This window comes from Protopterus annectens, chromosome 5.part1 (assembly GCF_019279795.1).
Source record: "Protopterus annectens isolate FY-2018-M chromosome 5.part1, PAN1.0, whole genome shotgun sequence".
NCBI classification, from domain to species: Eukaryota; Metazoa; Chordata; order Ceratodontiformes; family Protopteridae; genus Protopterus; species Protopterus annectens.
In genome coordinates, this window is record NC_056736.1 from 33,906,761 (window position 1) to 33,932,715 (window position 25,955).

Consider the following 25,955-nt stretch of genomic DNA (forward strand, 5'->3'; position numbering starts at 1 on the left):
CACCTCTTTATATATAAATAAAAAAATATCTAATACGATTCTGATTACCAATGGAACAAGGCAAGGTTGTCCACTTTCTCCTTTCCTTTTTAATATATTTATCAAACCTTTCTTCCTCTACATCGTTCAGAATACGCACCACACGATCCCCAGAATATTAAACACACAAGTTGCATTATCGGCTTTTGCTGATGATTTGAATTTATACTTTCACTATCCCAACTCTGATTTACCCAAAATTATAAATGCAATTAATAACTTTTCTTGTGCCTCTAGCCTTCAAATTAATAAGAAAAAATCACATATCCTCCCAATTAACCCTGACAATCATCAATCCTTCTTTTTCCCTGAATCCTCCTTCCATATTTCATATAGTATCAAATATCTCAGCATTAATTTTGAACACAACCAAGCCTCTATGCTTCAAAATAATTTAATAAAATCTTGGGCTTTTATTTGTCAAGACTTACAAAGGTGGAAACTCTTGAAATTAGCATTTCTTTCTGAAGTAGCCATTGTAAAAATGAATATTTTACCGAGACTTCTATATCAATTTAATGCTACGAATATAATGATATCAAATAACTTATTCTCCAAATTCTACAAAAACATAGCAAAATTTCTCTGGTTTCCCAAGAAAGTCAGGATCTCTTACTCTAAACTTACTTTCCCCAAAGAGAAAGGAGGGGTGGGTCTTCCAAACTTTCATCTCTACTATACGATCATCTCTTCAAAAAGACTATTGTCCATTTCAAACATGAATACTAAATAACACACGCATGTCCCTGCCTGGTTGAGGATCTGGCACCATCATGTGACCTCCAACAAAATCAACCCGAAAGCTATCCCATTTCTTTCCCATATTTCTCTAAATAATTCCAAATTACTCCCCTTACTGAAGCATAAAATTAGATTATTCCAAAAAATGATTAAGGACATTAATCTTGAAAATACTCTTCCCCTTCTACAACCTCTTCATCTTAATCCAAATCTTAAAATCAATAACAATATGATTGATCTCTCTGAATTCCCCCTTATCACGGACCTTATGGTGTGGGACCTTCTTAAACATAAGTCTTTATCGATTACAGAACTACATGGAATTGTTAAGGCCAATAATAAATACACAGTCATTCTCCGTCAACTATGAGAACTATGTATGCTGTTCTGTGTTTTGTTTTGAGGGATGTGTGTGTGTGTGTGTGTGTGTGTGTGTGTGTGTGTGTGTGTGTGTGTGTGTGTTTGTATGTTTTCAAGGGTTTAGTGTTATGAGTGTCAACATTAATTTCATTAGGGAGCAAAATGCTTCTTCTACTAAACACTGTTCTGATCAAAAGTAAAAGTGAAGGTGCAGCGTACTTCTGCATAGCAAGTACAACAATGAATTGCACAGGGAATATAAAGAAGACATAGGAACTATTATTCCAGTTTCTTTAATCTGCAAGTAGAATAAGACTGTTAGACACAATTTGTTTTTTTGTTGTGTAGCCTTGGAATATTGTGGTTTTAACTGATTTACTAAGAGTCCTATAATTTTCAAAAGGAAACTGAGAAAATCAAATCAAGAAACTAGAGAAAGATGATGTTCTTAAGTTATATTTAGTTAGATAATTATTTTAAATGGTTACAGGATGAGGAGTCTGAGCTTACTCACAGTGAAACAGAAAGCAATACATACAGCCCCCTCCATTATAAAAGACATAAATATAAGTACATAAAAGATAACTGTGGCAATAAGAAAAGAATGCCTTGTACTCATAGCTTGAGGCTTCATATTTTAGTAGCAGTAATCCACAAAGAGTGGCACTGTGTGGATATGCAAATTCTGGACTTGCAGAATAAATACCTAAATGCAGAGGCCTTTTTTATAAACATAAAAGCAGAATATACTTAAGGCATAAGATATAGGGGCCAGCTATGCAGATACGGAGCATTACAAGTTTGTGTATCAGTAGGATTCACAAAGATGAATCCACAATGAGGTCATTTGCATACCAAACATGTAGGTGACCCTGAAATTATGCCAGTAATCATCAATTTAACAGGAGAACATGGAAATGCGAGGAGGAAGGGTAATTATTTAATTTGGTGTCAGGGACATCCTTGTTCATACATGGGCAGACTACTGAAGGGGTTGCTGGGGGGAATGTCTCATTTTCATGTCAAGGACATGCTTGGGCTTACATGGACAGACTAGTGCAATGATTTCTGGAGGTAATGTTTCATTTTGGTGCTTGTGCATACTTGAACATATTGCAGAAGGGATCAGTGGGGGGAGTGTTACATTTTGATGTTTGTGTATACTTGGAGAGATGGGATGGTTAGGGGCAGGTTTGTGGACTGCAACTCTGATGTGAATGGTGAAGCACAACTTTTAACAAGGGATCTGAGTACTGCATGGATACTGAACTGTGAAATACAAGAACACCTCATTAACATATGCTGATTTACAAGATTTCTCATTTATGTTTCATTATTCTTAAGACTTTTTGCATTAGCATAAATAGCCTTTACTAATCTCACCTTTCTACTATCATTCATAAACATCACAGATAACTCTATTGCATTTGTTCAAATGACTATGAATACTGTCCAGTGTCAGAAAATCTAACAGAGGATGTGAAACTCAGAGAATATGGAAAAAAAAATTAATCTTAGAATACAAAGTGAGTATTGAGTACAGAAAACATGTGAACTTGTTCTGGACCATTTGCATGTTCTGGTGAAGGGGCTAGTTTATTTCAGTAAAGCTGATGGCTATTCCAGTTAGGGCAACCCAGGAGAGACAGGACATGGCATAATGCTTAGACTAAATACAGGTCACTGAAGAAGCGAATGGTAATTTGATGTTTTATATATATATATATATATATATATATATATATATATATATATATATATATATATATAATTTATGTATTTATATAATTAGTTAGTTATTTTTGGCACATTCAGTAGTTGTATGATTTGTAAATACTTGTGATTTCATTTGATTTGAGTTGATTACTGCTTTATTCCAAAATGCTTCTGTTAAACTAAACAAAGATGTCATTTCAGATTTATTTTCCTCATGTTTTAAAACATCCAGCATACTAGTGGCTGACAGCTGTGGCACAGAAGGACAAAGGCCTGAGTCTGGGCAAAGAGACCCAAATTTAATTAAAAAAAAACTCAGGTGACTGATGCTACTTGAAGGGGAGGATGGGCTGGCCCATCCTTGTGAACAAGTTGGGCAGAGATGGCTACATACTGCATAGAGCCCTTGTAGGATGGTCTGGGATATACACATATCTACTGAGGGTCAATGTTATGATCATCTAGCTTGCCAACCTGTGGTAGTTTTCATAGGTGGCACAAAGGAGTGAGCAACGACATGAAGAAAAGCATTGTGAACCTTCCCATTGATGCAGATCCCTTGTCTTTCTGCACAGCTTGTAGATTTATGTGAGTTAGATATTCTCATTATTGAGATGCAAATGAGAGCACAAAATGCATTCATGGCTGCCTGAATGACTGCCCCCAGATAGCTCTTTACTTTGCGTCTGTATGAAATCTCTTGGGTTGTGAATAATTGGAAGGACTTTGATCATCAGCAGACAATGGCATAAAATTCCCCTAGAAAAAATGTAACTTCCTATGTGCTAGTGCTATAAAAGCTCATGGACTCAACATCCATTTGAGACAATTCATTCCCTGAGATTAAGTTTTAAATTCTCTTCTAAGTTTCTCCATCTCAGTCTTGTATAATATTTTCTTAATGTGTAATAACATAACATTTTACTTATTTCAAGGTGTTTGTAACTAGGTCTTCACACAAAATAAGTTTTCTGTAATAATCCTACTGAAAATATTATTTTTCATTCTTTTTTTTTTGATCTCCTTCCGCACAGTTCTTCAGTCAGATTATTACAATATCCTACTATTGTTTGGGTTAATAAGACATCCTGTCAATTTGCTACTTCAAAGTATGCTTGAAAGATACAGATTTCAGGACTACATCTGACTGAGGCATATTCAAATCACTTTGCTCTGCTGTGGTGTATAAACCTACTTTTAACTTTTTGACTCTAGAAACCATAATTACAGAAAAAGATAATGCTCATATATTCAGGGTTTATTCCTCTGAGTAATTGGTATTTAGATCGTATATATTCCAATTTCTCTAAAATCACATGTATGATCTAAATACATTGTTTGTATATGACCTGGAGTATTTTTTCCATAAATCTGCAAGTTCTTTATTTTCTTCAATAACGTCTTTCCCATTCCCCTGTTCTTTTAATCGAACATCATTTTTCATTAAATTTTCTATATATTCCCATCTTTAGTCCCACTGACTTGCAATACAGTTTCTAATAACTGCATTTTTATAAGGTCTACATTTTCTTTTAAAAGTCAAACTGAGTCATCTGGATATAAAAACACTGGCACTTTGAAGTTCTTGCTTACTTTGCATTACTGATAATACTTTGTTTTGTCACAGCTACTTTCAGTATGCGATCAAACAGAATGGGCTTAAAGTGCAACTCTGTCTTACTCTACTGTATAGTTTAATCCTCTGCCCCAAATAATTTACAAAAGGAATTAAGAAAGAATGTTCCTAAACTTTTTCCATGAAATGCAGTGCCCTTTGCAGAACCATAATTTAGTATTTAAAATATCGAACAATCACTATATGATTTATATTTTCATATAGTTTTGCTATTACTCCCATAGTTATCATCTACCTTTTCATTTCTTATTATCTAGACAATATCTTTATCAACAAAGGGTTTTGACTATTTTTATCTTTACGGTTTCATAAACTTCAACTTCTATTAAGTTACCAGTTAAGCTGTTTAGCCATGTCTGCATAGTTATAGTCAGAATTTTGTAATCTGAATTAGCTAAACCATTATGCCTCCAATACCTATATGGTCATCTTTTTATTTTATACAAATTTAGTAACATTAAAAATAATGACTTACATGTTTTCATCCCTCAACCCACTACTTCCTTAAAATTTATCTCAGTGTTTCCATATTGTCTTCATTCTATTATAATAAAAAGTCACATTATCGTAGCCTGGAGCACCATCTACATTAACTGTTCAAAATATCTTTCTGATCTCGTATCAGCCTCAGTGGTGTTCAGAAAATAGTTCTGGTATTGTCTTTTCTCTCCACCTACCTTTTTCCTTGGGATTAATTCAACAATTGAGGGTTCCGGAATGGTTCCATTCCTTGGGACTAAATTCATTTGGTCTAATTTTAGATGTTAAGCATTCCATCAATGATTATTTAATCAAATACTGTATTTTTACCATGTGCATTTATTTTTATGACATTACTGTAAGTGAATCTTATGTTAGACTGACTTAGACAGTTATAAATGCTGTTTTGAGGTGGTCTTTGAGAGACTGCACAGAGTGGGTTATGGGAGATTGCCATTTTCTACTTTAACCAGCCAACCAAACGAACAAAGTAAATAAATAAATAAATAAACAGACAGACAAACAAACAAATAAATAAATAAACAAACAAATAAATAAACAAATAAATAAATAAGGCAATCTCCACTAAGCCCAGATAATCCTCATCCTTTCCAACATTCATAGCTTTTTGAATCTCTTCATCACTGATATCAACTTTTAAATCATTAAGCACTTTCATTTATTTTTCTCACTTTCCACTCATACTTGTCTTTTAGTTCAGTGCATACACAGTCTTTAAGCATTTCTAACTCTCTCCATTTTTGTGTAGATTTTCAAAAACACTTTACTTATCTAACCAATTACCAACATAACTGTTCTCCATCCTCTGCATTCTAGTGAACATTGCATTAGTTTGCTTTTTTCCTCCTGCAAAACTATACCTTTGTTTTCAAGCTATTCCTTAATTGTTACCTCATTATCCTTATTCAGTTCCATTTTGAAATCATAACATTGGGTTTCACCTTTTCTGCTTGTTAATTCATCACTATCACATTCTTTTCATATAAATTTGTATTTGCCTGCACATCTCTCATTCATAATAATAAATGTTCTCTCTTTACCTTTTGTTTATAAGCAAATCAACATTCATTCCAGCCTTTATAACATTTCATACCAGGATTATTAGTTCTATGTTAAACAGAAATACAGGTCTGACTGTGGCACAGGAGAACAGAGATGGATTAATGGCTCTGGCATCTACAGAAGCTAGCTGAGAAGAGTGGGGTGAGTATAGATTGTGAGAGTGCCGGTTTAGGAGAATGGGTGATGCCAAATGAGTGCTATAAGCATTGCATCCATGAAGGACAGGCATAGGGAGAACACATTGCCACTGTACAATTGCACAGGCAGGAAGATTCATCATGCAGATTCATTCTTCTCATAGCAATAGCACCCATCAGAGATCAAGGAGCTGCTAAAAAGAGGGGGTGTCACAAGGGGAGGGTACACCACCCCATAAGGCCAGTAAGATGGCAAGCTTCTGACAACCAACTTACAACATCGTGAGAATGAATGGACTGACAGGGCTTTCTTGACAGGAAAGATGGGCCATAGGATACTTGCTTAGCCTATTAATGCCATGACACTCCCATGGAACAAATGGAGTGATTGCTTTTAGGTCATGAATTGAAGAAACATTTCTAAATTTCAAAGCAGTAGTGATCTAAAATATAATTGTTATGGCCCATGTAGTGTAATTTTTTTAAAGATCTGAAAATAATGTATGTTTTACATCCTATGTAAAAGGAATTTCAATCCCTCAAAAGTACCAGGACAATGCCTACATTCTTACTCTGTCGCTAAAGTCTGTAACTCTCTCCCTCTAACCACAAGAACAATTATTAACCCAAAAGCCTTCAAATCATCCATAAAACAACATTTTAGCAATATTTATTTATTTATTATTTATTTACATTTGTTAACTGGGGGTGTCTGTCTGAGCCGAAAAAGCCCTTTTTCAGCTGAGGCCCAGGGAGAAAAGCTCCACAAAGAAAAATTACAGATACATTTAGTTAGACATGATCAGTATGCACACAAATTAGAAAAGGCAAGTTTTTACAGTGGTATGCAGCACATCAACAGTTACAGTGGAGAGAACAAACAAAAAAAATATTAATTTAAAAATAAAGGTAATTAATAGATTTGTGGTGTACAGCTGAAATTTGGAATATAGGTAGAATACATACATAGTACACAGGTACAGTACATATATTGTAGATTAGCCAGAGTTTGTGAGTAAGAGTGAAAACTATTGTCAGATACTCTAGGTTTAGTATGTGTACCTTATCCACTTTCACTAGCCTGGGGAGCAATCATGGCACTGCCAACTTTGCTTGAGATGTTGCTGAATGAGGTTTTTAAAGGAGGCTTTGGATGATGTGTTTTGTATGCTAGTGGGGAAGAGAGTTCCATTTTTTAGCCACAGAACTACTATATAGTGCATCTCCAAAGCTATTGTAGCTGTTTGTGACTTCTAGTAGTAGTTTGCTTGATGATCTCAGAGGCCTTTTGGCTGAGTAATGTTGCACTAGGTTTTTGAGGGCAGGACACTTATTGGGGAGGTAATATATAGAATGACAGAGGCAGAGCTGATTTTAAGTTAGGAGGTTGGGCAGTTCAAGCCAGTGGAGCTGTCTCAAAGTAGTACAGTGATGAGTTCTATATGAGCAGTTTGCAGCAACGCGGGCAATTCTGTTACAGCAGGCTTCCATTTTGCTTAGTTCAGTTTTGTTGAGATTAGTCAGAATGGGAGATGCATAGAGTAGGGTGGAAAGAAGTTGGGAGCGAGCAATGGCTGATCTTGTGTTGTTGGTAAGAAATGGTTTGATACCATAGAGTGATCCCAGTTTGGCATGTACTTTTTTAATAGTTAAGTTGAGATGACTATGAAATTTTAGGTGAAAGTTTATGGTTAATCCCAATAGCTTAGCCTGTGCCACTGGAGCTATTGGAGTCGCATTTGTGGAGTAGATAGTGAACTGACTGTTATCAGTGTTTTTGTTAGAACTGATTATAATCATAAGCTGAGTTTTCTTTGGCTTTGCTGTTGCTCAACTTCTGGTTAACCTTACCTATATTTCTCCCCCAATGATTGCAATGTAATGGCTACTCAACAACATATCTCTGTATCATATGACAAGGAAGAACTAAAGAATTATATGCATTAAGAATGTGTATACCTATCCAACATGCGATTGAAGAAAATCATTTTATTTTATGTTTGTTTCTGGATGTGAATGTGTTACTCTGTATATGAAGTCAAATTTCTTGGATGTTTGTTGCTCCATATAAAGATTAACTACCTATTTCACTGTATAAAACAAATATATAGTTATAAGTAAGTACATAATTGTTTGTTACTTAGGAGCTTTTCTCCAAGGGCCTCTGCTGAAAACAGGTTCTTTTGACACAGACGGACTTTCCCGATAAACAAATGTCAAATAAGTAAATAAAAATAAATCCAACTTCTGTAATTATATCAATTTATCTTAGTACATCACTACCTTTGCAGTATTTCCTTCAATATAGCACTACTCTTATAACTTTCAAAGATCTTGTCTACCTAAACTACTGTTAAATCACCTACAGACATCATTAAAACTTTTACCATTTGTTTTAACAACTCAGCCATTTGTCTTTTCTTAGTATTTGCTTAAATAGAACAAAGCCTGAACAGTTATTTTTATGTATACATTCCACTTATATTATTCTGCCAGACAAGGTTTTGGCATCATCCTTAACAGTCACATCTATGTTTTCCTTAAACAAAATTGCTAATCTAAACAATCTCCAAGGTCAAAAGATCATAATATTTTTCCAAAATAAGATATAGTATTTGCTTATTTCCAATTATTATTTGAAGATCATTTACTGAAAAAAAATTAATTCCACATCTTGTTTTCATTAGAAGTGCAAGAATGCAGGCATACAATTCTACAAACTATTCACACCTTCCACTATACCATTCATTGTTTTCTCTTCTTTCCCTTCTTTCTCATTCTGTTTTCAGTTTCTCTGTGTTCTGGTTATAACCTTTACATAAATGGCCCATGCCCCTCTCATGGCCTTTTTGTTATCTTCCACAAAGGTCATATATAATTCCTGTAGTAATACATTAAACTTGTTACCATATTTCCATTATTCATATATACTTTTGTTGTCATTATTTTGTCATCATGTACCCCTGCCACAAACTCTTAATGATAGTCAACAATAATTCTAATTTGACACCCTCTCTTTCCATCATCATTTGTATTTGTTAGAAATGTCCTTTGACATTATTGTCATTTTGTTCAACAATATCATTTCTATCTCCATTTCTTTGGCCCAGAAATGACCTTTCATTTTGCATGTAGTATATTCAGCAGCACAGGAGTTCCTTGTATGTTACTATCTCCCCACAGGTTTCATGTACATTTTGTTGGAAAACTTAAAACAGTATCCTCTCTATATACAGAATTAACAACATTTCAGCTGAGCTCTGTAAAGAAGCATTGGGATTTAGTTTTAAGTCTAGCTCGTGTCAGCCTTGAGTGCAAAAAACATCAGTGCCTTAATTCTTTCAATGGACTGAATCTTCACTCACTATTCTTGTAAATCTTTCTTAATTTGGGTATCATCAGTCAAGAGTTTAGAAATGAAGCACTTTTTCTCTTCTGACTAATGCCTTAGTCCTCAGTTTTGTAATCACCCCACATTATTTCTTGTAATAAGGTTTAGCAAACATTCTATTAGTCACAAAAGAGGGCTGCTTCAGTATCACAATACACACAAAAAAATCTCATTTCCTACATAATCTATTCTCCATATCTGGACAGGCAGCACCCCAAAACAGCATAAAGATACATAATTGATCACATGTCTATTTAAAAACCCTCACCCAGATATAGCAATTGCAATAAAATCTTGTGAGGTTCAGCTATGAACCCCCTTGGCCAGTCTACAGTTTCTACAGCAGCATAAGAATCTCACCCAGTACGATTTCTGACTTCAGCTGCAACACCACCCCCTGCTACCTTTTTTTCCTTCAACTCATTTTTTTCTGATCCATTCTTAATCATCTGCTACAATTCGATCATCCATTCCATAATGCCACTCTAAGAAGCATTAACAGCAGAATCTTCCACATCTAACCCTTCCAGCAACTCTGTATTTCATATTCTGTCCTGGTTATCTTATGTTGTAATTTCTTGAACAATTTTGTCAGACCATTCCAGTTCTTCTGTTTTCATATATAACAATACTTCTGATTCATTTTGCGTTTTTGACTTATCACTTGCTGATTTTGCCTGCTGCTTATCCCTCGCTCCCTCTTTATACCACTATGCTGCTCTCTTTCCTATCTACCATTTTGTGAAAATGGAAGACACAGACTAAAAAAGTGGAAAAGAATGCTTCATCAGGTCTTACTTGTTGGACTAACTCAGAAAAAAACATACATACAAAGAAACAAATAAGCTAACAAACAAACAAATAAACAAATAGTTAAATTATAACAGCTGATAAATATGTCATGGCACAGCTAATTTACAGTTCTATAGAAGTAATCACTTATGTAAACATTTTAAAAGCCTGAATGTAAAATTGTGATATTTTTAATAATATTCATGCTGAATGCATTTTATGAAACAAGTACAATTCATTTCATGAACACTCAATGGTGTGAATAGATTCAGTTGATATGTATTCATCAGGTCAATGACTTATACAAAATATTCATATCTATTTAAATTATATAATCTATCAGTGCATCTACGCTGATGAAAGTAATCATAACAGTTTCATGACTTTTTCTGATATCCATATTAAACAATAATCTCTACTAAAGGGTATATTCCATTGCTGATATTCTCAAATATGAAGTAAACTAAACAATTTAATTTAGTGATTCATACATGTTTTTGACTGAGTCTTCATTGGATATCTACTGTTAGTCTCAAACTTTTCTTTCCTATGCATTTCCAGAGGTCTTAGAATTCTGGCAAATTTTAAATTATACATTTTAGGTCTTAGACCAAAAACATACCTTTAAAACATGCTGCATGGAAGAGGATAATCTGGGGTACTGTAAAATACAATAAGCTTTGAATCATCACATTGTTTGTCAATGATTACTGATGAGTGCACAATGAGCTTAAAATTCTGCAAGATTCCTCTCTTTTATGAAGCAGTACTGCATGCTGGCTTGTTTTTCTGCAGAACTGAAGCAGTGACGTCTATTTTGAGTGATATCTTTAATATAGCCATAACAATAAGAGCATAGTGCTACCTTCATGACAGAGCAGCATTATTACTTTTGATGGGATGTCCACTCTACCTTATTATGCATGCTGTCACAGCTATAGCACCGGTGAAGTGACTTAAAGACTTCAGACCTTTTTAATGAGAAGAGCTTTCATTCAAAGAATATAATCCATGGACTGTGAAATTAGATGGCATTTTGATTTCTTTTTAACTGAAGTTTACGTTTTGAACTTTTTACAGCAATTTCCATTTAATTTTAATCATTCAGAATCTGCTATGAAAATGTGTTTAGAAGTAAAATACACTTACTTGTTACAATTTACTGTCAATCATTCAATGCTTTGCTAGTAATTACAGAGAAACAGACATATTAATGTGTTCATACTCTAATTATGTTTTTGTTCCTTTCTATTTAGTTGAATAGATAATGTTCAGTTTTTATTGATGATCTACATGGCAAGCAATGTCAACTATGACTGTAAAATATCCAGAAATTACTGTTAGTTTTTGAATTTGTACATTTGTTTTCTTTGAGAACTATTTATGTGTATTTGTTTTTCTAGCTGATTAAAGCAAACATGCATATCAAGCAGTATTTTCAAATAAAAACGTTTGTACAATGCAATACTATTATGACAGAAAATGTGTATCACTCCATACAGATTTTAATTCATTTTTCTGTCACAGTCACAGTTGTATTTATATAGTCATTATGGTTCTAAGAAAATGTAATTGGTTCACTGTACAATAGTTTTGATTAACATTTGATCAGGTCTCTTTATTCCAGTCCATGCTAAGAAGACAAAAGGAGAATAAGCTGTCAGTGTAGCTGCAGAAATACATTAAAGAGTTAGATCTGTACTAAATAATATTGTACTGACAGTGTACAAACAAAATGAATACTCCAATAACTATTACATATTAATTTGTCTTTTAGGTTTAACACAAATTAATTTCACTCATTATACTGTTTCATATATAATTCTCATCAAATATTATAGCTCATTCATTACCACTTGGTTATCAGATAATGAACAGTGTAAAAGTGTGCAAACTTGTTAGGTGTCACATAAACCTGAATTGCTCTGAAAATTAATTAGATGCACAAGTGTACTAACTATATATATTACATGCATACCATATAACATTTGCTCACTATAACAGGGTTATGTATTATATGTTCTAGGCATGAATACCAAGGAATTCATCTTGAGAGTAAAATTCAAAGGTAAAAACAAAACAAAACATGAAGTGTTTTACTGACTTTGAAAAGTAAAATATGTAGCAAGTATTGTTGCATGGACAGCAAGTAAATATAACTGAGTGAAAAAGTTAGGGACAGTTTTTTAAATGAAATGTTGTAATGTAGTTAAATAAGATACTTACAGACTGACATCTGTAAACTTCATTGGACAGGATGAAAATATCAGGTAAGATAAGCAGAGGTAGTTTGAGAATGAAGGAACATCCCTTCCATAAGACCTGAGTGTAACACCACTTAGGTGGCATGTAACAATTGTTACTTACCTCTCAAAACACTTTCCCAGTCAGGTCGTGTGCTACAGGAGTGATTTACAGGTTTGACTTTTTTCAGATTTTGGAGCATAAAAATGGCATTCCATGCAATACACAGAGGATTATGAGTAGGTCACTGATCAGAACCGACTTTATGTTTGTTAAGAAACAGATGACAAGAAATTCACCCCAAGAGGAAAATTTGAGAGGTGAATCTTGGCATCCATGTCAAGAAGACACGATAACAAAAGGTTTTGATCAGATACCCAGTCATAATTCTTTGTAGACCATGGAGCTTTATCTGATTCATGTACTATTAGTTACAGAAAAAGAAAATTGCTAAGTGTTTTAACAGCTTTTAAAGCCATAAAGCACTTTGCAAGCACAATTAGAAATATAATGTAAGAAATGCTGTTATGTTATAAAACGTAAGGGGCACACTTACAGATTACTCCTGTCCTACTACCCTTCATTGATGATCTCTTTTCCATGTTAATCCCCAGCAATAATAATACATTTATATTGGTATTAGAATGATCCGTTTATATATTTCCCATGTTTGTTTGAGCTGTAAGACAAGGTAATTAATAATTATGTAATATACTAGAATTTCCTATACCTTCAAATATGTTAAGCTTTGGTAGCTTACTTCCTGTGTGATAACAGTTAAGCATTAGCTTCTTTGGGTATTGCTCACATCTCAAGAATTATTTCAACTTCTAGAATTGCCAAAGCAATTAACTAAGCATTTTTCCTGCCTTAAGAAATGAGATTATTTTCTAACCAACTGTGTGAACTCAGAATTCACGGTTATACCACAGAGTCAAATGTGCATCATTTATTTGTTTGTTTGATTTTAACAACTATTATATTTCATTTACTGTGTTGTTATTAATCATATTTGGTTAGCACAGTTATTTATTTATTTAACATTTGTTTACCGGGAAATTCTGACTTGGAATGAGCCGATTTTCAGCAGAGGCCCAAGGAGAAATTCTCTAGACACATGTTGTTGTAACATAGGAGGAAACCGGAGCACCCAGAGGGAACCCATACGAATGCAGGGAGGTCATGCAGACTCCACACAAAAGGCACCCCAGATGAGAAATGAACCAGAGAACCTCTTGATGAGAGGTGACAATGCAAACACTGCACATTTGTGCCATCCTACACATTATGCAGCAGTGATTTTTCAGACAGTAGAATATTGTAACTGCCTCTTGTTAGGACAATACTAAGGAGCAGCATTATTTTACTCAAATCCACTCAGTATTGTGGAAAAGTGGAACACACCAATTTCAGTAAAGTCTGTGAAAACTTGGAGGAAAAAAAAGAGTTAAAGAATGAGGCCTACCTGGTAAACTAACTCAACAAGAACAACAAACCTTACAGGGGTGACAATGATAATGAGACAGATGCTGTGGGGTGTGTAACTGAGAACTTAGACAATAGTATGGCACTGAAGCATCTACATGTAGGTGTGGGGAACTGATTATTGTGCAATGAAAAACTTGTAAAGCATCTTGTTAGTTTACCTTTGTATTACTCCATTCCTGTGATATGTGGGTACAAAACCATAACTAGATGGCTCTACATTCTGTTGCCCCCCCCAACCTGAAGTTAAGGATAAAAAAAAAGGATCAACTCCTTGCTATAATTACTAGTACTCATCCTTATGAATACATTCACTTAAGGAGCCATGATATGTGAACCCACATTTTATACCTATAGTGGATGCTAAGTCATCAAAAATTGTTACTGTAGCCCAATTTTTTGACCTAGAATTGAAAGATATACTAAAGAACTATAGTTACTGTATCAAGGACTAATGGGATTTCCTATGCAAAGTCTCTAATGAGCTTCATAGTGATACCCTTATTTTTGTCCCCATAGACATTAAGGAGTTTTACTCAGTTATCCTACTCCATATGGGTGTTGAGTGGTTTTACGCTTTTTTATGCCATAACACAATCCTGAACCATGATCAGATTCTCACCATCAGGGCATTTATGGAAGTGGTCCTAGAGAACAATCTCATTAAATTTGAACATCAAATATTTAAACAATGTAGAGGAGTTGCCATTGGGGAAATATGTGCCCCCATTTTTGCAAATACAGCCCTGGCATATTGGGAAATGGAATTTGTCATTAGTTCACCATATTCCCAGTACTGGACACTTTATGGCAGATATCTGGATGATATTAGTATTTTCTGGAAAGGTAGTACTGAAAAACTAAATGTGTTTTTTAACTACATGTGTGGCACCACAACATTTTTAGAGTTTACTATCCATACAAGTACTGAGGCTATTAATATTTTGGATGTCACTATTGTGAAAGATAGGACTAGAGGGATATTTAACTCTACTCTTTACAGAAAAGTAACGTACTCTAACACACTGTTACATTTTACGAGCGGGCATCCCATGCACCAAAAAAAGTCCTTGGTTAAGTGACAATTTGTTCGTCTTGCTAGAATGTTATCAGATAATGATGAATTTGTTTTTCAGACCAATATTCTTAAAAACATGCTGATTAGTACAGGCTACCCCACACTGTTTATAGATAATATAGGTAATGAGGTAACTCAGAAAAGAGCTAGTTTACACTTCCTACCATTGCTGGGCTCAAAGAGATACACTACCATGAATACTATATCTAATACTGCTAAAGTGGATCATACAAATATAATGATTTAACATTTAACAAATAGTAATATTAGAGAAATTATTTCAAAAAACTGATGTGTTTTTGACACCAACCCAGATTATTAGAAATTGGTGGGGGTGGGGCCACATATATCTTATAAAAAAGACGTAAGTATTAAAATTATGTTAGAAAAACCTAAGTATGATGAATTGTGTGGAAAAATAAGTAAATGTGGGCATTGTCCACAATGTAACTACATATTAGAGCAGAATGAAACCCATTTAGCCTATTTTGGTACAATAAAGCTGAAAAAGAGATACAATTGTAACAGTAAACTGGTTATTTACATGATTATTTGTCAAAAATGCCCATGTTTTTACATAGGTAAGACAAAAATAGCTTTAAAACCAGAATATATCAACATCGATATGATATCAGCAAAAAAGACTCCAAGTATGCCTTAGTTGAACATATAATCCAACTCACAGACCATCATTTTAAATATAGTATTATAGATCCTGTTGAACTAGGTGAAAGAGGAAGTCCTATAGATGATTTTTTGTAACTTAAGGAACTCAAATGGCAACTGCAAACCAATGCAACAAGTTATCCAAGACTAAATGGTGTGGTTTCTATCAGTGCTGTTTTGAGACTGAAAGCCAAGTTTGCTATCTAGTTATAACTATGTTCATGGGGAATACACTGTGTTTAAAGTCAGCTTTGTTATAGGTAGCATGATAGCTAGACACATGTGCATTTATTTACATATGTAAGAATTTATCTAGTAGAGGTATTTTAGTTATTTTAGCAACACTATATGCAAGTATGTGCTTGTGTAGTTTAGCAGTGGGAAAGTATATAATATATATGAAAATGCACTAATATATCTTTAAATGTTGGTTTCAGACTGAGGCAAGTTTCATCAGATAGTTTTTAGTGCATATATAAATGAGTTGGCCACTATGGTTCAAGTTTTTAAGCTTTTATTCTGAGGAAGTTTGTATTTTATAAACAAAAGTGTTAAATACTTGGGAGTGGATCACTTTGCCTTTTGCCTTCATTTGTGTTTCTTTCTATAATTACTAGCATTCATCCTTATGAATACATTCACTTGAGGAGTCATGATATGTGGCTCTTTAAATGAATCCCCATAGTACACACAGATATGATCAGCAACTGCCATTCATGCCCCATTACAACTTGTGACTGGAGAAGCTGCTCTCCTCTTTGCCACCTCGTTGTTATTGTACTGTGTGGGAATGTGGGAATGGAGCATGATACCTCCAGCTGTGGGCCTCAAATGAGTTTTGAGCAATGACACACATGAGAATTAACTCACAGTACATCTAATCAGGGTGGCCAGTCACAGTCCCACAGTGCCACACCTTCTCACCATGAACTGCAAAAGGCATCATTGCCAAAAGACAATACACTGGACATAACAAAACATTATGAAGAGACATCTTCATTCCACCACTGGAGGATGTGGGCTATTCCCAAACCCTGGCAAGGTGTGTGGCTATGGTGTTCACCTTCCATGGCCAAACCACATGTCACAATTTTGCATTCACCTGTTATCATACCAACTGATAATGACTGTTCCCAATCCATTTCTAACCTACATGGGTATGGTAATGTCTGATGCCCAATGCAGCCAGATTGTACACTGCTTTACAAGAAAAAGTGGCTGAGAAAGACTGGACTTTTGTTGGCTTTGTTAAACTTGTGAGTGGACTATAAAGCATATACCCCAATCTATGTCATTAATGTTTACAAAGACACTACAAGGAAAAAAGTAACAGTAAGAAAGCAGCTGCTGTTCTTATTTGCATAAACATTTTGTGTTATAAACAGCTTTCTATATAATAAAGCAGTTTTGTGTCTTGTGTATTCAGGGGTATTTTAAATGTGGGGGAGGGGAATTATTTTTAGTGACTGTTGTGTAAGCTAAAGGTATTAAAGTAAACAAGTACTTTTTAGTTGTGAGAAATATAGGCTTTACAGTATAACAAGAGAAGAAAGGCTGGACAAAAGCAAGTTTAAGTTAATATGCTGTAAACTTGGGTTGCTGGGATGAGGGTGTAAAGTGCACCAAGTATATTATAAGTAGAATTATCATAATTCCACTTATTTTTACAAGGGTGAATGCCTAAATGCACTAGGCTTAAACTATAAACAACTGTTTACTGTAAGCAAGGTGGTTTGAAAAATAAGATAAAATGATAAAAACCATAAAGTGGTAAGTTTCTTGCATCTGCAAACATATTGGCTTGTTTTATCCATTAGCAAATGCTTTCAGTGGGAGTCATAAAGTCTGGAGCTGAAAATAGTTGTATATTCTGTTCTGGGTGAAATTTCCAAAGATTCCTTCATGCATATGCAGTGCTGTTAGCTGTTTTTTTCATTGCTGATGACTACTTTTACATGGAGACAAGCCATCTGCAGGTGCAAGTAGTTAATCTTGACAGTTCTGAGCATTCTTTGCTGATGGAAATGCAAATTTTAAAGGTACAATGGCAAGCAGTTCAATGAACAACAAAATCTGAAATAATGGGAACTGAATAAGAGACAGCAGACTACCTAGCAGCCTTAATATTTAAATGCAATTAATAAAAGTGTGCAATTTAGATTTCTTTAAAAATAGCCAGTACAATTTTAAAAGTTAATGTTTTCTGAAAGCACAAATGCCAATATCTTTGCAGATGCAAGACAAGAGGTAAGAAAAGAACAGACAGTAATCAGTGCAAGTAAGAATACAGGCTATACCATGCACTTTACGAAGGGCAAGTATAATTTTTGGTTAGGTAATGGTTGTGGGTAATGCTGTCATTTTGGGGCAGTTGTTCCTATTTGGAGGGTTACACAATATTTTGAAGATGTACATAGATTTGTGTGTTTGTTCTAAGTTAATAGTGGATAGAGGTGTTCTGAAACTGTCTTTAGTTTGTTGTTTGAGGGTTTTCTTGAAAACAAAGTCTTGGAAATGCTGCATATGTTCAAATGTAGATAAAAAACAGTACATTAAGTGTGTGCATGTAAGACAAAACTTGGAAATACACGTTCAGAAAAAAATGTCCTATATAATAGGTGGGAACAATAGCTTTCTATCATAATGGCTATGGTATCCATATGATCTTGGAATGTAGATAGCCTCGCATGTGTAAACAAAAGGGAAGGAGTGCTGGATTACAACAAGAGCTATAGAGTGCATGTAGCAATGCAACAGTAGAAACATTTGGAAATAAATGAGCATGTGAAATAGACAAATAAAATATTTTGGGATGGATGTTCAGCAGACTGCTGAGGATGGAGGAAGAGGGGAATGATGGTGTTGAATAATTCATATTTGATTTTCTACTCTGCTAATATTGTTTACATATTGTATCACTTATCTGTGGGATTATCTACCTTCTCTGATTACTCTGTGTTTGTGTATTTGTTCTGTTTTCTTTTCTTGTGCATTTCTTTACCAGGGCTGTGCCTGCAAATGGCTGTAGTGATCAGTGTACTAGCTTGGTAAACAAACTGAAATAAATAAATTTCTAAAGGGTCTACATTGGTGGTGGAGGAGGCAAAAAGACAATAATGGTAGATCTGTAGCAGCAGGGGGATGTTGACAAGGGAAAAGAATTACACTGTCATATATTTATATTCCAAAAAAATGATACTATGGAGTTTAAAACATGTTTGAGAGAGATAATCAGCTTTTAGCAGGAACTGCAACTTACAGGTGGGAACTTGGAACTTGATTTGCAGTGATGGGGATGTATCATGGGGACTATGAAGGATGGCACAACAGGAGAGTGTAGCTCTCTGAAGAGATTTATGAAAATATTTGGTGTGGAAGAAAAAAGTTCAGTAGTGGAACTTGGCTAGACAGCACAGAAATTATATTTCACAAGATTATGTGCAATTAATTACATGCTCTTTTCTCTTTTTCTACTACTATATGTCACACCCCACCACCCTTCTCACAACTGCATAATTTTACTCTCTTTACTCCCCTAAACTTTACTTCCCACCCCTCTACTTCTACCTCTCTGTTTAATACTTATTCTTTTCTACAAACTTGGCTTAATCATTCATCACATTTTAAAGGCTTCTCTCTGATGACCTATTATAAATCTACATTTTTTGTAATTTTTAGCTATTCTTCTTGCTGAACTTATACAAATTGTTAATCTTCATTATTGCATCAATATTTGTTGCTTTGTACTCATATTTTCATATATGGCATGAATGCATGTAGTTATGTGTCTGGATTCTCATTGCTGCTATGTAAACTTTGTAATTTGTTTTTTGTCTGTTTTCTCCTTGGGTTTCCACTGAAAATGAGCCACCAGCCCAATGGACTAACCCGGTTAACAAAAGACAAATAAATTAATTAATTAATTAATAATTCTATGTATGATAATATATGCATCATTGTATGGCCCATAGATTATGTCCAGATAATTAATCTTTGCCAGTGCTGCAATGGTCTTCCCCCACCTCTGTTACAGCCATGTTACTATTGCCTTGTGTTCCTCCCCTAAAACTCCTATCCCTGTATTCTGTCTCCTACAGGTTTTTTCAGGGGAGATCTATGCCTGACATACAGGGCATTGTCAGGTCCCACTCTGGTGGACCTCCTGTATATCCACAAAACAAACTGTACCAGAATTACCTGTTCTAAAGACTTAAACCTTGCTTGAGATATAAACAGGACCTGCTGGAGAGATAGGCATGTATCCCAGAGACTACCCCATCTATAGAGCAGGCCCCCTATCCATGTGAAGCAGAGTTTCTCCCTAACCCAATTCAAGTGCAACTTGGACAATTGGCTGGGAAAATGAAAATTCATCCCTGGTTTGGCACCTATGTCTCTAATGCAAACAGGTAGCCTGTAAATTGTTCATCTCCCAGGCCCACGCTTACACTTGTCAATGGTAACAGAACTTGTCAGAGATTTAGGATGCATGACTAGGCTTAAAAAGGCCCTTGTGGTCATTAGCCTAGTAAACACCTAAGAACTTGTTTTTTCAAAAGTTTGTTACATTTTTTATCGGAACGTATGAACAAAAAACAATTTTGTTTGCCCTTATTTATTAAAAAATAGGAAAGAGTATGATAGCAACATTAATTCTCCTATTCATACTAACTCATGTTACATGATATTTTGTGAGAATGAAATTGTCCACATTCTAGGCCTATGCATAAAACAAGATAAATAAAGTAAATTTGTATACAACATTGGTAATAAACAATAGTAACATAGAAAATATATTCAGTATATATATGAACTGTTAAAGATTTGTTACCTAGATATCTTATCTAAACAGCCCTCTGTAGTACAACTAATTACATAAACATTATTAATAACATTATTATTTCAGAGATTCTGACAGGAAATCTCCTTCTGCATAATTGACAATGCCTTTGTCACACATAGTGAGGCTGTGTAACTGACCAACTGGACAGATGTAGGTCACAGCAATAGGCATGCAAAGCATTTTCATTTATGATGGATAACAGTTACCCAGTGATTGTAGGGAACATGTTTGTAAGAACAACCCCTATATTACTTTTACAGCTGTAGTGAGGCAGTCAGCCAAAGAAGATGAAGCACACATGTACATAGAACGCATGCTATCTACTTGACTAAATTACTTTATCACTGAGAGTTTTCTTATTGAGAACATTCTTACTTCATTTGGGTAGACATGATTATTATTTATATTAGTTGAGACTGCCAGGAAAGGTAAGAGTACGGACAGAAGCAATTTTAAATTGGGGATGCAGAAACACTCCATATTGCCTTTTCAAAGCAGGTCATTAATATCTGGATCAGCCCCTAAAGATTTATCTGCTGTGCTTGATTATGGAAGGAGTGAAGTGTACCATATATGAAGATATGAATTTAATATAGTGAAGAAACTGTAACCATATCTTAAAATTTTCAAGTACTTGAGTCTGTGTTTCATGTGACTTTAGCAAAGCAGCTCATTAAAGGATCTAGTAGAGTGCATGTCATGTCTAGTACACATTCAGCTGATACTGCAAAATAAGAACTCAGATTAGTAACAGTTCCATAGCTCACAATAATCCACAGCAGCAAAGCTGCTAAATGATGTAAGACCCAAAAGGTAAAATACTTCATTTATTGCCAAAAATTGAAATGGACTTCATCAGAGTAAAGAGTGTTAACAGAATTCCTAAATTTAAACACAAAAACCTGGGATAAGGTAAATAAAGGGTACTTGAATTTAAAGGTACAGTAACATCAAACCAAACATCTCTTAGTAAACATTAGACTCTTAGTTCAGCATGTTGTTTATGTAATTATGATAAATATTTTAGATAGATTTGGAAGCCTTTAAAGACACAGTGAGGGGTATCCTGATTCAAAAAGCATTACTGTATAAAAAACTAAATAGAGAAAAAATAAGTAACATAGTGGGTAAACTAAAACTAATCGAACTAGAACTACAAAAAAAAAATCACTTACTTACCCTTGAGAAAAAAATAGCAAGCTTACAAAAACAACTAAATGTGATTTTAATGAAACAATATGCATTGATAGAACTAAAAATGCTTTACAAATATGTGGGATGGGTGCAGACCCCCTCCAAAATGCTAGAGAGACTTATTAATGTCAGAAATCCCCTTGCGAAATACAAGAAATAAAATATAAAGATAAAAATCCTTATCTCGGATAGTGAAATAATATAGGCTTTTGAAGAAATAATTCAAAACATCTATGGTCCGCAAGATGATATCCATGATGGCCTTTTCCAAAATTTCTCAGCCAACCTAGAATTCCCTCATAATAATGATACTCAATCTAACAACCTAAAAAGTCCATTAACACTAGAGGAAATAAAAAAAGGCTATTGAAAAGTTAAAATTAGGGAAAGCTTCTGGTCCTGATGGGTATGTGGCAGAGTTCTATAAACACTTCCAACAACAATGAGAACCAATACTTTTAAAAATATACAACCATATACTAGAATTTGGGATATAAGACCTATATATTAATAATTCCAAGACCATATTTATCCCAAAACCAAACACTGACTCCAAAAATCCAGACAACTACAGACTCATTAATCTGATAAATATAGATTTGAAGATAATTTCAACAATTTTAGCATACAGAATACAGAAAATTGCTCCATTTATAATTTCACCTGAGCAACTAGGATTTAGAGTCAGAGACAAGTATGGGATGATATGCTAACCATTGATGCACTAACCCACCTATGCGCTAAGGACAAATCCCCTAAATATGCTTTATCAGTGGATACAACAAAGGCCTTTGACAGAGTCAATCAAACATTCTTCCTTTTTATACTCCGTCAATTTAAATTCCCACAAGAATACATAACAATGATCAAAACACTATATAGTAAGGCAACTGCAACACTTTATATTAATATAGAACACATCTAACCCAATAAAAATAGTTAATGGCACCAGACAGGGATGCCCACTCTCCCCAAACCTGTTCAATTTCTATATAGAAGCACTACTTCTATTAATTAGTCAAAGAGCAAACCATCACCTTGTTTCAATATCAAAAACCCAAATAAAATACACAGCCTTTGCAGATGACCTAAATATTCACTTTCAATACCCTAATACTGATCTTGGTAAAATCTTAATTTCCATAGACAATTTCTCCCAAGTATCAGACTACGCTATTAATCTTAATAAGTGGAATATGCTGTGAAATATTTAGATATAATCTTTAGTCATACACAGTCAGATATGATCAATAACAACATATTTAAAACTTGCACTAATATAATCTGCAACATCAGCAAATGGGAAAAGCTTAAACTTTCTACTTTATCGAAGGCCTCAATTGTCAAAATGAACATACTCCTTAAAATATTATACCAAATGAATGCCACTTTCATGAAAATTCCAGCTACCTTTCTTAATAAAATAAAAGTTCGACTAGCAAAATTCATATGGTACCCGGAGAGTACAATAATTAGTTACAACAAACTAATACTCCCAAAAGAAAAAGGAGGTCTAAGCCTTTTGGGCTTACAACTCTACCATGAAATAATTAATGCTAGCCACATTATTCAAATAGCTAACTATGATCCATTGGGTAATGAATAGTATCCATTATGGATTAAATTCTTTCACCAAAATATTATTCCATTTAAAATTAACCAAAAATGGATTCCCTTCCTAAATCAAGAAACCCTTAAGACATTAGAAATTCACCCAGTTTTAATCAATAAGTGTTAAATTTTCAAGAAACTACTAATATCATTAAAACTAAAAGATATGATTACTCTTCTACAACCAATATGCAACAATCCTGATATAAAAATAGCAAACTATATGTTAAACTTGGATAAATATCCATTAATAAGCAATCATACACTTTGGGACTTCTACCAGTTACAAAACCTATCAATTGAAAACATCAAGAACATTCTTAAAGCAAGTAATAAATATAATGTGATAATAAAACAAATGTTATATTTAGTTAACAAAATAACTAAGGATATTATCATAAATGAGCAAGATATCAAGGAAGCACAACAAATTCAAAAGTTGCTTTTATACAAAAATAAAATGTTTTCAAGCATGTATAAATTAATAACTAGAATTAAATATGAAAATACAATCCTATTTTCAAAGTATTGGGAAGGAAAATGCAGTAACTTGGCAGAAAATCAAAAGGAATTAACCATTGGAAACACCATAAAACTGACACCATTTAAGAAACTATTATACACTCGGATCATGATCTTAAATAATGCATACCATACACCTGTCCATCTTAACAAATTGAATCCATCTTAGTCACCTTATTTTCCTTTTTGTCCTAATAAAAAAGCTGATATTCTACATATCTTCTGAAGCTGCAAAAAGTGTATAAACTGTGGTGCTCACTGAGATTCCTCTTAGAAAAAACAGGCTACTCAAAACCTACTCAATCATGGGAAACAGCGATACTACATATTTTCAAGAGCAATAATAATAGCCTCACTAAACACATCACTATAATGCTATGTGCCCTATTAAAATTTTACATAGCTAAAAACTGGCTGGACAGATCCAAACTTCCTTGGACAGAATATAAAAACATGGCAAAAAAACACATATTAGCAAAGAAGCTGTATACCAAAAGTCAAAAGAACCAAACATAACAAAACTACTGTAAAGCTTTAATTGATATTCTATCATGAATGGCAAGGTATGTGAAAATACATAAAGTTATTAAACATTCTCTTTAGTTAAGAGTAGTAACAGCATCATCTAAGGTGACATTTTTGTAAATATGTATATATGTATAGTAGTTTAGATTTTTTTGTGTATCACTAAGTGGGTATTACACCTCAGGATATACTCTTATTGTATAACCATAATGTATAGGTCAATTTCTTTACTAAATTCATACCGCCTGACTGAACCATAACATAATCATAACTTCATGGTAATCCACTGTTGTTAACTTTAGCTAAGCTGAAATTGTTTTATTACAGTTTGTGAACACCCAGTTCAATAACTTGCTCATGTTATGCAAACTGCAACATCAACAATTTGTCATAGGAATGCTTTCCTTTTCAGGTCTAGCATGCATCCAGGCTATATTTTTAGGAATCTTGTGAGAGGGCAAGGTATGAGGGCATCTTGGATGAACCCCACAGAGGCTGGGTTCCATGTGGAATTGGCCAATATAGAGAAGAACCTGCTGGATAGAGGGTATACTAGAAAAGAACTAGAGAGACAATGGGAAGATTTGGTTGATTTGAGGGAGACTAGAGTGAAACCCTATTATGGACCAGCGAGTCCATCTGAATGTTTAAGTAAAAGCACTATTAACATTACTAAAATTCCCTTACATTATTCGAGTGATACAGGATATGTTACTAAATTATTTCAATAACTTTGGCCTATATTGTTAACAAATTATAGTCTTGGGGAAATAGTAGGGAAAGCTCCAAGATTTAGGTTTAGAAACCATAAGAACCTGAAGAGACTTTTATGTTCTGGTAATAGAGGTTTGGAGAGGGTAGATTTTGGCCACATGGAGCAGTGTGGCTCTTGTAATTATTGCCACTGTATAAATACTAATGAAACATTTTGGCACCCAGATTTAGATAAAGGATTTTGTTTTAGAGGTGTTCATAATTGTAAGACCCCCATGTGGTTTATTTAGCGGAGTGTGTATTATGTGGGGCATTTTATGTAGGTAAAACTAATAGACCACTACGTGATAGAATGAAGGAACATTTATATAACATTAAGAAGAAGTCATCTAATAATGCCCTGTCTAAACACATCATGGAGCATGGAATACAACATACTTTTAGATTCAGGGTTGTGGAAGCTATAGGATTGAGTCCAAGGGAGGGTGATATTAGAACGTACACAGAATATAGAGAAACATGCTGGATTATTATTTTGCAAGCAGACAGAGGTAGAGGTTTAAATGAGAGGGCATCTATTAGACCTGCCCTGAAAAGAAGGAGGCTGCATAAATAAATATCAACAAATAGTATTAAAAATTATTATAGGTTTTTATTCATTCATATTTCATTTATGTATTTTTTAAGTATTTGTGTTA